At 41.7% G+C, this 13,309-nt stretch overlaps 1 protein-coding gene across 3 annotated transcripts in view; it reads right to left on the bottom strand.

The window, feature by feature from the left end:
• Positions 1–13,309, bottom strand: part of MYO1B (myosin IB) — a 185,902-nt gene that overhangs the window by 148,279 nt on the left and 24,314 nt on the right. The gene's annotated exons all lie outside the window — the stretch shown is intronic.

Here is a 13,309-nt window from a genome sequence, read left to right as displayed (position 1 = left end):
AGACGGTATCCCCCAGTATTCCATGATGAAATGCAGAATGCCATTTCCCAGGAAATAATGTTTAAAAAATGATGCTAACATTTACTGAGTACTTCTGCCACATAGCAGATGCTGTATCAAGAACTTTCCATGCATTAATTAATTTAATCCTCACAACTCTATGAGGTAGGTTGTTACCATTATCCCCATTTTACGATAAGGAAGCTCAGAGAGATTAAGAAATCCTGCTTATGGTTAATTACGAGTGTGTTACATTTTGTGCTAAAAGAACTTAAATCACCACTTATAACACTACACCTATGGGGAGAAATTTCATTCCAGGAGTCAACACTGACTTATAAAGAAAATAATACACCCCACTTGAAAATCAGAGGTTGTCTATATGATATAACCTGCCAAGAGTGACCTCAATATTCTCAATGCTCATTCCACCAGACACACCGCTAGAACAGCAAAATCGAATTAACATGCAACGAATAGACCAGAAATACTAGTTTCCCTTTAGCTCAATGTGAAAGCCTACCAAGCGGAAAACACAGGCACACTGCAAAGGCAGCACTGGACTCCCACTCTAAAGTGCATGGTGCCACCCAAGAGCAGAATGTTAAATGCCCAAGACTTCAAATCTGATCACTGTCAAGAGTACTAAAATTCTTTCAACCGTCTGAATTTAGGAGAGTGTGTGTGGTGTGGTGTGGTGTGGTGTGGCGAGGTGTGTGTGTGTGTGTGTGTGTGTGTGTGTGTGTGTGTGTGTGTGTGTGTGTGTTATGTTGCTTTCTCTAATATCATCAGGATGTAGAACTAAATTCATCTGGACCATTCCCTCTTAATGCTTCCAATGCAGAAGTCAATTTTGTTTAACTTCAGTACACTAACACTAAATAATATTTCAGGATACTAATAAATACTCACATATATTCATGCCCCTAATACTGAGAGGGGAGTACGTTTAATTCTTTCTATGAAGGAGTCACTCAAGCATCCTATATCTTATAAAGGTCAGTCTTCTTGCTCAAGACTTAGCAATTTAAATAAATGTACTCTATTGTAGTCTAGAACATCTAGTAGGTCTCTTAGAGGCAAAAGAAACTACATTTAGTTGGGTTATTTTAAAGAGAACTGGGAAAGACCGGGAATTACATAATTCTTTATTATTAATTATTAATGATTTCTATGAATCCAAACACATTCTTTATTTCTGACCCATTAAAAAAAATTTTTTTTTTCAAGTGTGCACTGAAAAGCCAAAAAAAGAAACCAAGAAGAAGCAGCAAGATTCTCTCATAAAGGAAAGCAACCAATAAGGAAGTATTTAATATTCAAAAGAAGAAAAACAGGGTTAACTTTTTGTTAATATGTCTTTTTTAATTTCATACCAAGTACACCTGGAATAAATAGCCCCAGGTATCGATAAAACCCAACAATAGTCGTACCAAGAATGGTTTCACGCACTTTGAACTAGGCCAGATCTTTCAAAATAAACCAGGTGGAGGTAGGGGCACTTGCCACTCTCTAGAGATACAGCAGAAGCCAGGGAGACAGCTGGTCCCACGCCAAGTCCGTGGAAAGACTTGTACCGGAATAGGAACATGAGTACCCAACCTTTGTCACAATAAGTTAACATTTAAATCAAATTTCAAGTTCTCAGACTCAAGAAATGCCAAAAGCACTCTAGCTGGGATGCATTACATATAATTTGGCAGATGAGGGAAGAAGGCTTAGGGATTAAGGGGGAAGTCAACCTGAGAAAAGTTTCAAAAATAACCACCTCAAACCAGCAATTTAAATTAAGCAAAGGGGCAGAATGGGAACTCTTTGCCCTGGGGTAGATTCCTGTATATAATAAAGTCTATTTATGGAAACAGCTGCAGAAAGACAACAGCTTTGCTGCAGGTAACAGTAATTAAGCAGCCAGTCTTTCTCTGTAATTAACCCTGCTTCACCATTTTTTCAAATACAAGTTTCAAGCAAGAGTATGGGTTCTAATTTTTACACTTCTATCCCAACTTTATAATCTGAAGGGCGGAAGAGAGCAAAACAAATGCTGAGTTACAGGCAGTGGGTAAAAGTGAAAAACTCTGAAAATACAACTTTTGCAAATCAAAATACAGCAATAAAGTAAACCAACTGAAAAGGTGATAGCAACGTCCACTTAGTCATGCCAGCACAGTTTTGTTTCGTATCATTTTACTTTTTTAGCATCTAGGCACTTAGTGGGGAGGAAACAGTGACAGCCTTCCCCCTCATTTTCATTCTCGTGGTGAAACTGGGACACTGAGAAAATGACACAGAGATACTTCCTATCTTCGCGCAAATGGACTGATTTCCCTTACCATGACTACTATCTCCAGGTCTGGTTGGTTCACTTCGACATCTCAACGAAATTAGTCGGAATATTTTGTTCAGCCAAAAGAAACTGATTTGTTTTTTCTCTGAAAGAGCAACGCTGACTACAGGAACAAATTCCAGAATCACTTGCTAACTCAAGGTTTCCACAAACTATCAGAAGAATTCATATGGGAACGTACATAGAGCACTAAGGATACTTTTTGTTTGACACATAAATGTCCACCTGCACCCTTCCCAAGACCCACAGGAGAATCCACATTGTTCCAGGCAAGCCAATTTTATCCCATGCTCCGGGAATGTAGCGTGTGATCTACACTAAGGCGATCAACACATTTCCACCTCACAGCCACTGTAATTGATTCAGGGCTGGTCATATAACTGAGCCTGAGGCTTTGGCTTGGAATATGAGGACAAAGGTTCCATCTACCTCTGGGTGGCATGATTTACAGATGTGATACTTGGAACTTCTGTGACCAGGTCTGCTTTCATGCGGGGCCTAGTCTGAGAAGGAAAACAATACATGGAGGAGGGCAGGGAAAGAAAATAACCTGATGACATCACAAACCTCTGGATCAAATTACACCTGAAGCCCATCCCACAGCTCTCAAGTTTTCAGTCACAGAAGCCAATTAATTCTCTTTATTATTTAAGCTGTTTGAGTTGGATTTTCTATTATTTGCAACAGAAAGCATCTTACCCAATAAAAGCAGCTGGCATGAGGAAATGGAGCTCTGTCAGTAACACACTAAAGAGCATGGACTGGCTGAGCCAAGGCCACAGAGTGGAGGCATGAGGAGCTACTTACTATCTTAGACTGGCAAGATCACCTCTGATACTTAATAGAGACACAGCTGATTAAACCATGGCCTGTTGTGCCTTACGACATGGACCTGTGCCTGCAACTTCCGAGAATTCGAGGGAAAAAAACAGATGCCAGAGTATGTGTTGGCTACTTCTTAAGGATCTACAAGAAAAAGACATGCTTGCTGTGAAACTGGTCTGTCTGAAAGCCAGACAGGAGAACATATGACGCTGCTAAGTTGAGTCATTCTGCCTGGGGGCAGGGGACACAGAGGAGAAGTCCTCTATCCCAAGCATCAACTGTTTCATCTCTACAGCCTGATAAAGGGATTGCACTCCCACCATGAAGACGGAGCACAGGGGACGTATCACCTGCTCTACTGCTTCTTAAGCTTCTTAACTGTTCCCAGGTGGATTCCATTAACCAAGAGCTAAGGCACTCGGCAGAGCAACAAGGCCAGGTCCAATCGCCCAGAGACAAGTTCTCAGACCAAGTTCTAGGTTCAAAACCTGAGGGGTTGGTAGTATATCTGGTTTTAGTTATTAGTCCATGCAAGCAGATAAACCTTGAAAGCCAACAACATTTTTAAGGGATCTACACTGCCAAAGAAGTATGGCTGACAGTGACTTACAAGTGGCTTGACTCTTACGACAATCAACCCCAAGACCTCCAACTCGTAAAACAAAAAACAACTGCTAAAGCATGACAAAGCCATCATCCCCAGTGCTCCACTTAGATGGGGCCACAGAAGACAATGGACAGAGGAGGTTTTCTTGAGAACCTCTGGGGAGGGGGTGGCTATGTTTTCAGCCATACAGGGAAGAGGTGCATTATGTTGGCTGGGGCATTTTATTTTCGTAAGCCTAAGTATGGAAAGAAAGGCTTATGTGAATGTTGGGCAGCCAAAGGGGGAGCCATAGTAAACATTTGTCTTTTATTTTAAAGGGGACACCATCCAGTATACAATCCTATTCCTATTTGCACCTAATCTCCCTTTCAGGGGGCCCAGTTACCTTGCGACAAGTAATCCAGTGAGAAGCAATACCCAGTTCCCATTACAGAATTCAAAGGAGACACATCTGCTCTCTCTCCACCCCAAGGAACATGGCTTCTACACAGCCAATGACATCCTCCTGTGACTTGGAGTCCCGGGTCATGATGACAGCTGGTGGTTACACTCATTATTCACTGCAGCAACAGCAGCATCATGAAGACCGGGTGGTTCCTGTGCCCTGGTTTCTGCTATGGATCCTGCTGCCCAACCCTCCAGTCTCTCTTAAGTTCCTGCCTAGCTTCTAAGCCCGTATCCTTCCTGGTCCTCCAACCTCTCTGCAATTCTGTGAGTCTCTACATCGTTCCTGCATTGCAAGCAACCAAGATCCCTAATCGACATGAACACCAAGTACTGTGCCCAACATATAATATTAAACCATGGTTACATCTTCAATATTACAGGTACCTAGTCTTTTTCTTCCAACCTTGGTGAAAGCCATCTACAAAATACAATCACTGGCGGAGCCCTCCGAGGAACCACAGAGGAGCCTGGAAGTAGGGCCTCTACCTAAGAGTCCTGATTTAGCCCAACCACCAAGCACACCAACTGATACCCGGTGACTCCATGGCTGCCCCAGCTCTTTCCATCTGTTTGTCCATCCAAGAAAAACAAAATATATGATCACAACCATTCCTTTCCCCACCTACTCTCATCTCAAAAACTTCCAAAATCACTACCTGTATCTCAGTGTACACCAATTCACTTACTGGCATCTTTTGCAGTATAAAAATACCACTTAAAATATTGAAAGCATCATTTCAAAAGTTCCTCAAAATCCGAAAGCAAATGAAACATAAACACCCTAGAGCATCTTAAAATGCCATCTGTAACCTAACATTTAAATATGAGTAGTCTATTCAGTCCCAACCTTAAATGACCAGCCACCTACCATGTTAAGGTCATCTATGCTCGGAACATCAAGACCAGCATTCCCCAAGCCAACAGCCCTACACAGACATGGCCAAACTTCATGGCACATCCTTATGAAGGCCATGGCCATTCTACTATTGATATCAAAGCAGCAACACTGAAAAGCTGTTGCAAAGTAATCGATAATTTAATAATGACTAATAAGAGATGCAGTTTAAGTTGAAATATAGCATCTGGTGGTCTCTCATGTTATTCGAAGGTCTCAGAGTGCCACAGATGAGAACAAAGGTGTATTTTTAAGTTGAAACAGTTTTACTATAGAATTTGAAAGAACACCCACAAATCAGAGCTTAGGGTGCAGTGGTTAACAGGGATTAATATTAAGTCATGAACACGATTTTAAATTTGAAGAAACTTTGGGCTACAAACTACTATTACATAAAAATGATAAACAACAAGGTCTTACTGTATAGCACAGGAAACTATATTCAATATCCTGTAATAAACCGTAATGGAAAAGAATATGAAAAAGAATATATATATGTATAAAAAACTGAATCACTTTGCTGTACACCAGAAACTAACACAACATTGTAAATCAACTATACTTCAATTAAAAAAAATAATAAGTAATGGGAATTCCCTGGAGGTCCAGTGGTTAGGACTCGGTGCTTTCACTGCCGTGAGTCTGGGTCCAATCCCTGGTCAGGGAACTAAGATCCCACAAGCCTCACAGCGCCGCCAAAAAAAAAATTAATTAAATAAATAAATAATAATTAATAAATTAAATAAATAAATTTGAAGGAACTTTTAAAGCAAAGCCATAAAAGCCACTTGCAGGAAAACTTAATGAAAGCAGATTATCTACTGCTTTGGTAATTGTAAATGGGGATGGTTGAAACACGTCTATTATCATGTCATTATCACATCAGAGGCAGCACCTTCAGGGCGTCTTCTTAGCATAGTAACAATTGTTCTTATTTGACTCGAGTTCCCCTCAATAACCTGCTTGTAGGGTGGTCATGTATGCATCCTAGACCCTTTTCTGGAGAATCAGCTCCTTGGTGTCAAGAGTCACCCTTATTCATCTTTCTCTCCCCAAAGGCACAGTGCACAGCCTCTGGCATATGGCAGGCATTCACAGAAACACAAAAGGAGAACAAGTATGCAAATTTACAGTTGACAACTGATTCATTCAATAAGGGCACATTCTCACAGCTGCCATCCTTGGTTGCTTGGTTCTGTCAAAGCAGACCAGAAGGCAAAATAATGACTGCGGCTTCAAGCCACTTTGATCCATTCCTCTAAAAACATATTACTATCAACAAAGGACAGGAAACAGAATTGAGCTATTTGGTTCCCAAAGACATTGCTAATGCTTTTAAGAATAACATCAGAAACACATTTAAGTAAGAAAACAAGGCCAATGTGGCAAGACTTCATGAACAAAATAAGACTCAGCAAATCCTGATGGCAAAACAAAGGCAAAAGAGGGGCCAAGTCTATAGGACGTGGTCCGTACCTAACCTAATGTAACGGGCTAAGTGACTGAGAAACACTGGAATTTCCAGATCTTTCAGAAGAGCATGGAATCTCATCTCTGAGAAAAGTTTGATTAAATTTCCATTCAATTCAGTTCAACCACCGTTTACAGTATTGAGCCCTGTTGGTCCCTGGCCTTGTGTTAAGTACTAGGGACACACTGTGAATAATCACGGTACTTCCTCCTCCTATACACCCCCAGGAGCTCACAGTCCAGTAAGAGGGTCAAGACAAGAAAATAGGCCACTTTTGAAATTTCAAATGACCCTTTCAATGATTAAGAGCAATACATGTTCACTGTAGGAAAAAAAAATCAGAAAATGTAGATGAGCAAAAAGAATATAAGACAAATCCAACACTCTCATGCTTTAGTTTAAATCCTTTTGGATTCATTAGAATCCTTACAAAACCAGATTTTTTTAAATTTATTTTTGGCTGTGTTGGGTCTTCGTTGCCACGCACGGTCTTTCTCTAGTTGCGGCGAGCGGAGGCTACTCTTCGTTGCGGTGCGCGAGCTTCTCATTGCGGTGGCTTCTCTTGTTGCGGAGCACAGGCTCTAGGCGTGCGGGCTTCAGTAGTTGTGGCACATGGGCTCAGCAGTTGTGGCTCACAGGCTCTAGAGTGCAGGCTCAGTAGTTGTGGCGCATGGGCTTAGTTGTTCCGCAGGCACGTGGGATCTTCCAGTACCAGGGATTGAACCTGTGTCCCCTGCATTGGCAGGTGGATTCTTAACCATTGTGCCACCAGTGAAGTCCCAAAACCTGATTTTTATAACCAATGAATTGGCCATCATTTCTGGTGTTACAAATTTTGATATATATAAATATTTCTGCCTCAGGTAGGAATGTGAAATAGATCCATAGGAGCTATGAAACTGTGGAGCTACACCAATAATATCCCCAACACTTTTAAATTCAGCCAAATTGCATGGCCATCTGCCCCTTTGTTCTTTACCTTCTCCCCCTCCCCCAAATTAGCAGCACATATTATCAACAGCCTACCCACCAATCATCTCTACCACTTGGCTGTGTCTAACATCTCAATACACAAAGATGTACACAATACATCCAAAATTTGTCTCTTGTATCATCACACACCAAAATACAAGAAAACAAAAACAAAACAAAACCCTTCCACTCCCCCTAAATTCCACAGTCACAACTGATCCAGTTTCTCATCCTTGGCCTCTCCCTGTCTCTTCCTTCCCTCACAGCCAACCTATCTCCTTGATTATATCAGCTTAATCACTCCCACTCCATCCCTTCCCCGCCCTTCCCCACTGTGACTGCCCCAGCTCAGCCTTCATCATTTCTCACGCTGAAGGCAACAGCCTCCTAAGTGGTCTCCCCGACAGTCTCTGCCAGCCCTCTCCTTCCTGCATCCATGGGCCACACCACCGAAGTTGCCTTTCTAAATCCCAGTCTGATCAGGTAAGTTCTGCTTTAAATCCTTCAATAACTCTCCAGTGTCTTTACGCTAATATTCAAATGCCTTAGCAGATGCTCAAAAAGATGAAACAGAGAACTGCCATACGACCCAGCAATTCTACTGTAGGGTATGAAAGGAGAGACTCAAACGCCCATATTCAAAGCAGCATTATTCACAAAACAAAATGTGACATATATATACAACAGAATATTATTCAGCCTTAAGAAAAGAAGCAAATTCTGACACATGCTACAGCACCGATGAAACTTAAGGACATTATGCTAACTGAAGCCAGTCACAAAAGGACAAGTACTGTATGACTCCACTTATATGAGGTCCTAGAGCAGTCAAATTCATGAAGACAGAAACTAGGATGGTGGTTACCAGGGGCTGAGGGAGGAGGGAACGGGAAGTTGCTGTTTAACAGGTACACGGTTGCACAATAATGTGAATGTACTTAATGCCACTGAACTGTACACTTAAAAAGGTTAAAACGGTCAATGTTACATTATGTAGATTTTACCTCAATAAAAAAATTCCTTATCAGAGATGACATGACTCCACAGCCGGACTCCAGCCGTCCTCCTCCGTCTCGTCTCTCCCCAACCAAGTTCCCCCGCCCCCTAAGGCAAACCTCACATGAAGGACCACCTGGGACAGACAGAAAAGCTGCTTTAGATCCTGACTGTGGTTCAGCTGAGCTGCTTGTCTTAAATAAATCCCCCGACTTTAACCAGTGTCAGCAGCACTGCCCCATAGGCAGCATGCTCTGAGCAAGCCCTGCTCCTCCAGCACAGCTGTTAGCTTGCTGGTCTCCCCCGGCTCCTGGAGAAGGCCTGAGCTCCCCACGTGCGAAGACCCCGCTGCCTGGCCGAGGGGCTGGCTCACAGGGCACTGGGGTGCGGAGCAGGTAGATGATGCGTGTGAGAGGGACACAGCGCGTTCTTCCTTCCAGGGCTGTTTCCATCATCTCTCCCCTTCCCGTTAGACAGCCTCGCATGGTTCACCAAGAACAGGAAAGATCATGAGAGACTCGGGTGAGAAACCGAACGGCAAGACGCTTTCTCAGTATTTACGAAGCTAAGGGCAAGCGGAATGAAAATTGCATTCTTCAGGACAATGTACTCAAGCGGCATGGTTCTCAAAGGAGAAGGGGTTAGTGGGCCACGCAGAGCCACTCGGGGTGCTTTGCAGGGCTCCCCAGAGATTGAGAAAGTGGGCCGTGACATGCTTTTGCGAAAAGGCTTTAGGGAATGCCAATTCTCACTCCTATCAACACACTTCCTTAGAGAAGCTTAGATAGGGTATATCGATTCATGGCATTTACTTCACATAGTTATCTGATTTTCCAATCCTGTACTCCACTGTTAAAACCACTACATACTGAGGTTTTACCCACTTTTCTCTAAAGCTTTTTGTTAAGAATATATAATAGACTGCTAGTACGAGGGCTTTTGTTACAATCTTGGATTTAGGGAAAAACAGGCCCAACTACTGGGCAGTTTCCATACAATAACTATTGTCTTGAGTTCAAACTATGGGTAATATAAAGGACATTAAATTATCAGGCAATGATAAAATGGAATAGATTTGAACTGGGAATGAAAATAAACAGCTAAAAGCATACGGAAGCCCATAAGCCATAAAGCAAGACTCAAATCTTAAAAAGCTCTGTGAATGGGAAAAGCAATTAATGCAACATTCTGGGTACCTAAGAGTTCACACCCCAGAGGGTTCCTCTGAATAGGCAGAGATGGGCCAGGACCACTCAGTGTCAGGGTCAAGGTTTGTTTCTGTCTGGGTAGAGAAAGGCTAGCCATATCAACCAAAGCCATCAACCAGGAGCTGGGCTACCCTCAACCCCGGGCACAGTCCAGTTATTAAGGATTTGAAAGATAGCATCTAGATAGTACTTTACAATTCATAAAGTGACAGGTTAAAAAAAAAGTTTTTTTCTAACAGTGGAAATGAAAAATGTATTATCTAGACTAATTGGAAAGATTTTTGAGTCAAAAATAACTGGCTGCCATGACAACACTGAAGGTTCTGGATTACTACAAACTATCTCTTCTGATGTATGAGCAAAATTTCTTAGGATCCCAGGCAAAACCTTCTTTTAAGAGACAGAAATGGACCCAGCAGATGTTGTACATCTGGTTTCTGGAAGAGCCAGGGTGAGGAAGCTTTCCTATCTGGTCTGAGAGTAGGCTTTCACACTTAGTATATTAATATCACACACACCCTTCAATCTAATTCCTAAGTCACCAAAGGTCAGAATATTCCACAGTTTTTAAAGAGAAGCTTTACTTGGGAAAGAGTAACTTTCTACAAGTTTAGTAGCAAGAGTTTTCCAGGACTGAGAATTCCCTTTTGATCCACCCCAACATGGAACAGCACAGGCTTTGAATCACTGACCCAAGCTCAAATCCAACGGAATTCATCTATGGAATTCAAGTTTCTGATCTAAAAATTCAGGGATGACAACATCTACTCCACTTTCTCTTTTGAGAAAGCAAAGCCCGACTCCCGAGAGGCTCTCACCAGATGCTAGTTCCCTCCCTTCGCAATGCCCATTGCTCCTGATCCTGAAGAGCTCCCCTACTCTTCCCTGCTGTCTTCTGGCAGGTGTGTCCATGTAAATAACCTCAAGCACTGCCTCATTTGAAATAGACACCCCATGGAGTTCAGTACCCTGAGGAGGAACGCGGCCAACATCACTGTGCCCACCGTCACTTCCTGGAGGAAGCTCTGCAGAGTCATGGCAGGAACAACTGCTGAAGGGCAGAGCGACTTCAGAGAACGACACCCACCCCCAAGACTGGGTCTGAAAGCCACCCCCAGCCCTCCCTCTCCACCCCCTCCCCCAGCATGGTACCCTCACCAGCCGAAATCCTAGAAGGTCAAGAATGTAGGGCAAGCCATCCTGGCTTTAGGGGGAACCTATGGTCAGGCTGCCCTATACTGGATGTTACAAGAACTCATGAGCTAACGTCTGAAAAAGCTTATGAGTTCCTGTGGGACAAAGTAGCCAAAAACTATAAACCACTGTTATAGCCAGAAACACAAACTCAGCTGCACTGGGATGTGCTAATTATAACCCATAGTCCTCTCAATTTGTTCCCTCATGCGGATTAAAAAATATTCCAAGAAGTCCAACGTGTTTAGTTTGGCACACCTGACAACTCTGACTGGTTCCTGGCCGGTGTGCGGATCCCAAATACCGCGGATCTCAAATACCAGTGGTCATTAAATAGAATACAGTCACATGGGGAAAACCAAGTTTCTTTCCAAATGAATTGGCTTGTTAATCAGAGGGTCCCAGTCTAGTCCCACATGGTAATACGCTCACTCAAGTCCTCCTGTCCTTGCCCCCTCCCCCTGCTTACATCGCTTGTAGAGTGATTCTTTCTGCTCTCTTCATACTTGATCAGACCATGCAAGCACTCAAGATGTTCCCTTATAATTCAAAGTACGGTGAATTGCACCTAGGAGCCACCCAAGTAGGGTTTCTTGTAGCCATCAGTTTGGGGGTCCCTATAAATCAATTTTTGAAGACATTTGGCTGAACAAAGACTCTCACATAAAATAGGCTGGGGTACACCACAGCAAAACTACCTTCTTTTAAAAAGGAACCTTTCAGTCATTCAGGTTCTTCTCAGTGACAATGGAGGGAAATGTATTGAATTTAGTGCACTCTTTGGGATAAGGAAGCAAGTTATCTCTCCGGGAAATGTCAGCTGTTGCATTTTGCAACACACCAGAGGTTGGAATGACCACCACAGTGGCTCCAGAAAAAACCCCACAAGTTCCATGTTGCAGACTCAACTCTGCAGCTAGGGCACAGTGTGATCCTAGGCACACTGTCAAGTCTGAGCCTCAGTTTCCCCACAAAGGGGTCGAATACATCATCTCCTAAGATCCTGTCCCAGCTTCCATCATTACTGATTCAACCAAAAAAAGCTCAACTCTGCAAAGACTGACTTCCTTCATTTTGGGGTGAGCAAGCATCCTGGGTCTGGTTACAAAGAATGTTAAAAACCAAAAATGCCAGTCCACAAGAAACTTTCCCAGTGACATCTACACAGAGGTAAAGGAAAGCAGCTCTCTTTATTCTGACCTCACCAGCAAAAAAAATGTATTAAGGGTCTAACCATACACAGCACAGAAGGAAATGCACAAAATCAACAGCATCACCATCAGCAAAGGCATCAAGGTACACGTGAATGTGTTCTCTCTCTGTTTACAACTACGTGGTTAGCTGCAAAATGGCACTGGCTTTTTTAACAAATGCATCTAGTTAAGAAAGCAAAAAGGGATCTAAAATTACAAATTAAAAAACCTATATAAAATCAACTATACTCCAATAAAAATTTTTAAAAAGAAACCTATATAGTAAAAGAAAAATATGCATCACTCAACAGTACATCTTCAGTAATGCCTCTGTGCTTGTGGTTAAGAAAAAGTATTTTTGGAATAATAAAAATTCATAAGCTTCCTCAAGCAGTTATCCACTAAAATAAAGTCTAATATACTACGTAATCAAAGAGAGAGATGTTTATACATTTACGTTAGGGCTTCATGAATGTTTATTAGTTCAGAATCGATCAAACAAAAATAGCTAAGATATTACCAAAATGACACTGTAATGTAAATTGAGAAGGCAAAACAACTTTGTCACTGAAAAAGTATTTTTAGAAAAAAAAGCTAAATTGCAGTGGGTTACTTCACCTAAGCTGATTAAAATCAGCAATCAGATTCGAATTTGGAAGTATTTTCTCGGTTAATTTTTTTCTAGTTTTTCTCATTTGGAATTTAAAGCACCATAATTTTTCCATATCTCTAAACACATTCTAAAGCATTTATGAAGAACTAAAAAAAATACACAATTCAGCAAAGCAACTTACAAGACATGCCATAAGTAAATAACCCTTTTTAAGTCACAAATTAAAATGTTTAACAAAATCTATGTTTACTAAATTTAAATGGATAAATGTTAACTAAACTTTAATAATAGTTCTGTTAATTTCCAAAAGTTCTGTAGGATGCAGCAATTATTTCATATATTTACATAAGGATACATACATACAAATGCCCCCCAACACATAAACACATATTTTTTCCCTTGAGTATAGCATGCACTTAACCTGTAAAGCTATACAAAAATCAATTGTTAATCAGATTGACCAAGTATAGAACCATACAATAAATTTTCCCAAGGGAAGTTTTGGTAAGAAATAAATATTTAATAGTGAACTACCTTGTAT

This window comes from Eubalaena glacialis, chromosome 1 (assembly GCF_028564815.1).
Source record: "Eubalaena glacialis isolate mEubGla1 chromosome 1, mEubGla1.1.hap2.+ XY, whole genome shotgun sequence".
NCBI lineage: Eukaryota > Metazoa > Chordata > Mammalia > Artiodactyla > Balaenidae > Eubalaena > Eubalaena glacialis.
The sequence above is the reverse complement of the archived record's forward strand: the minus strand, read 5'-3'. Positions and strand labels throughout refer to the sequence as shown.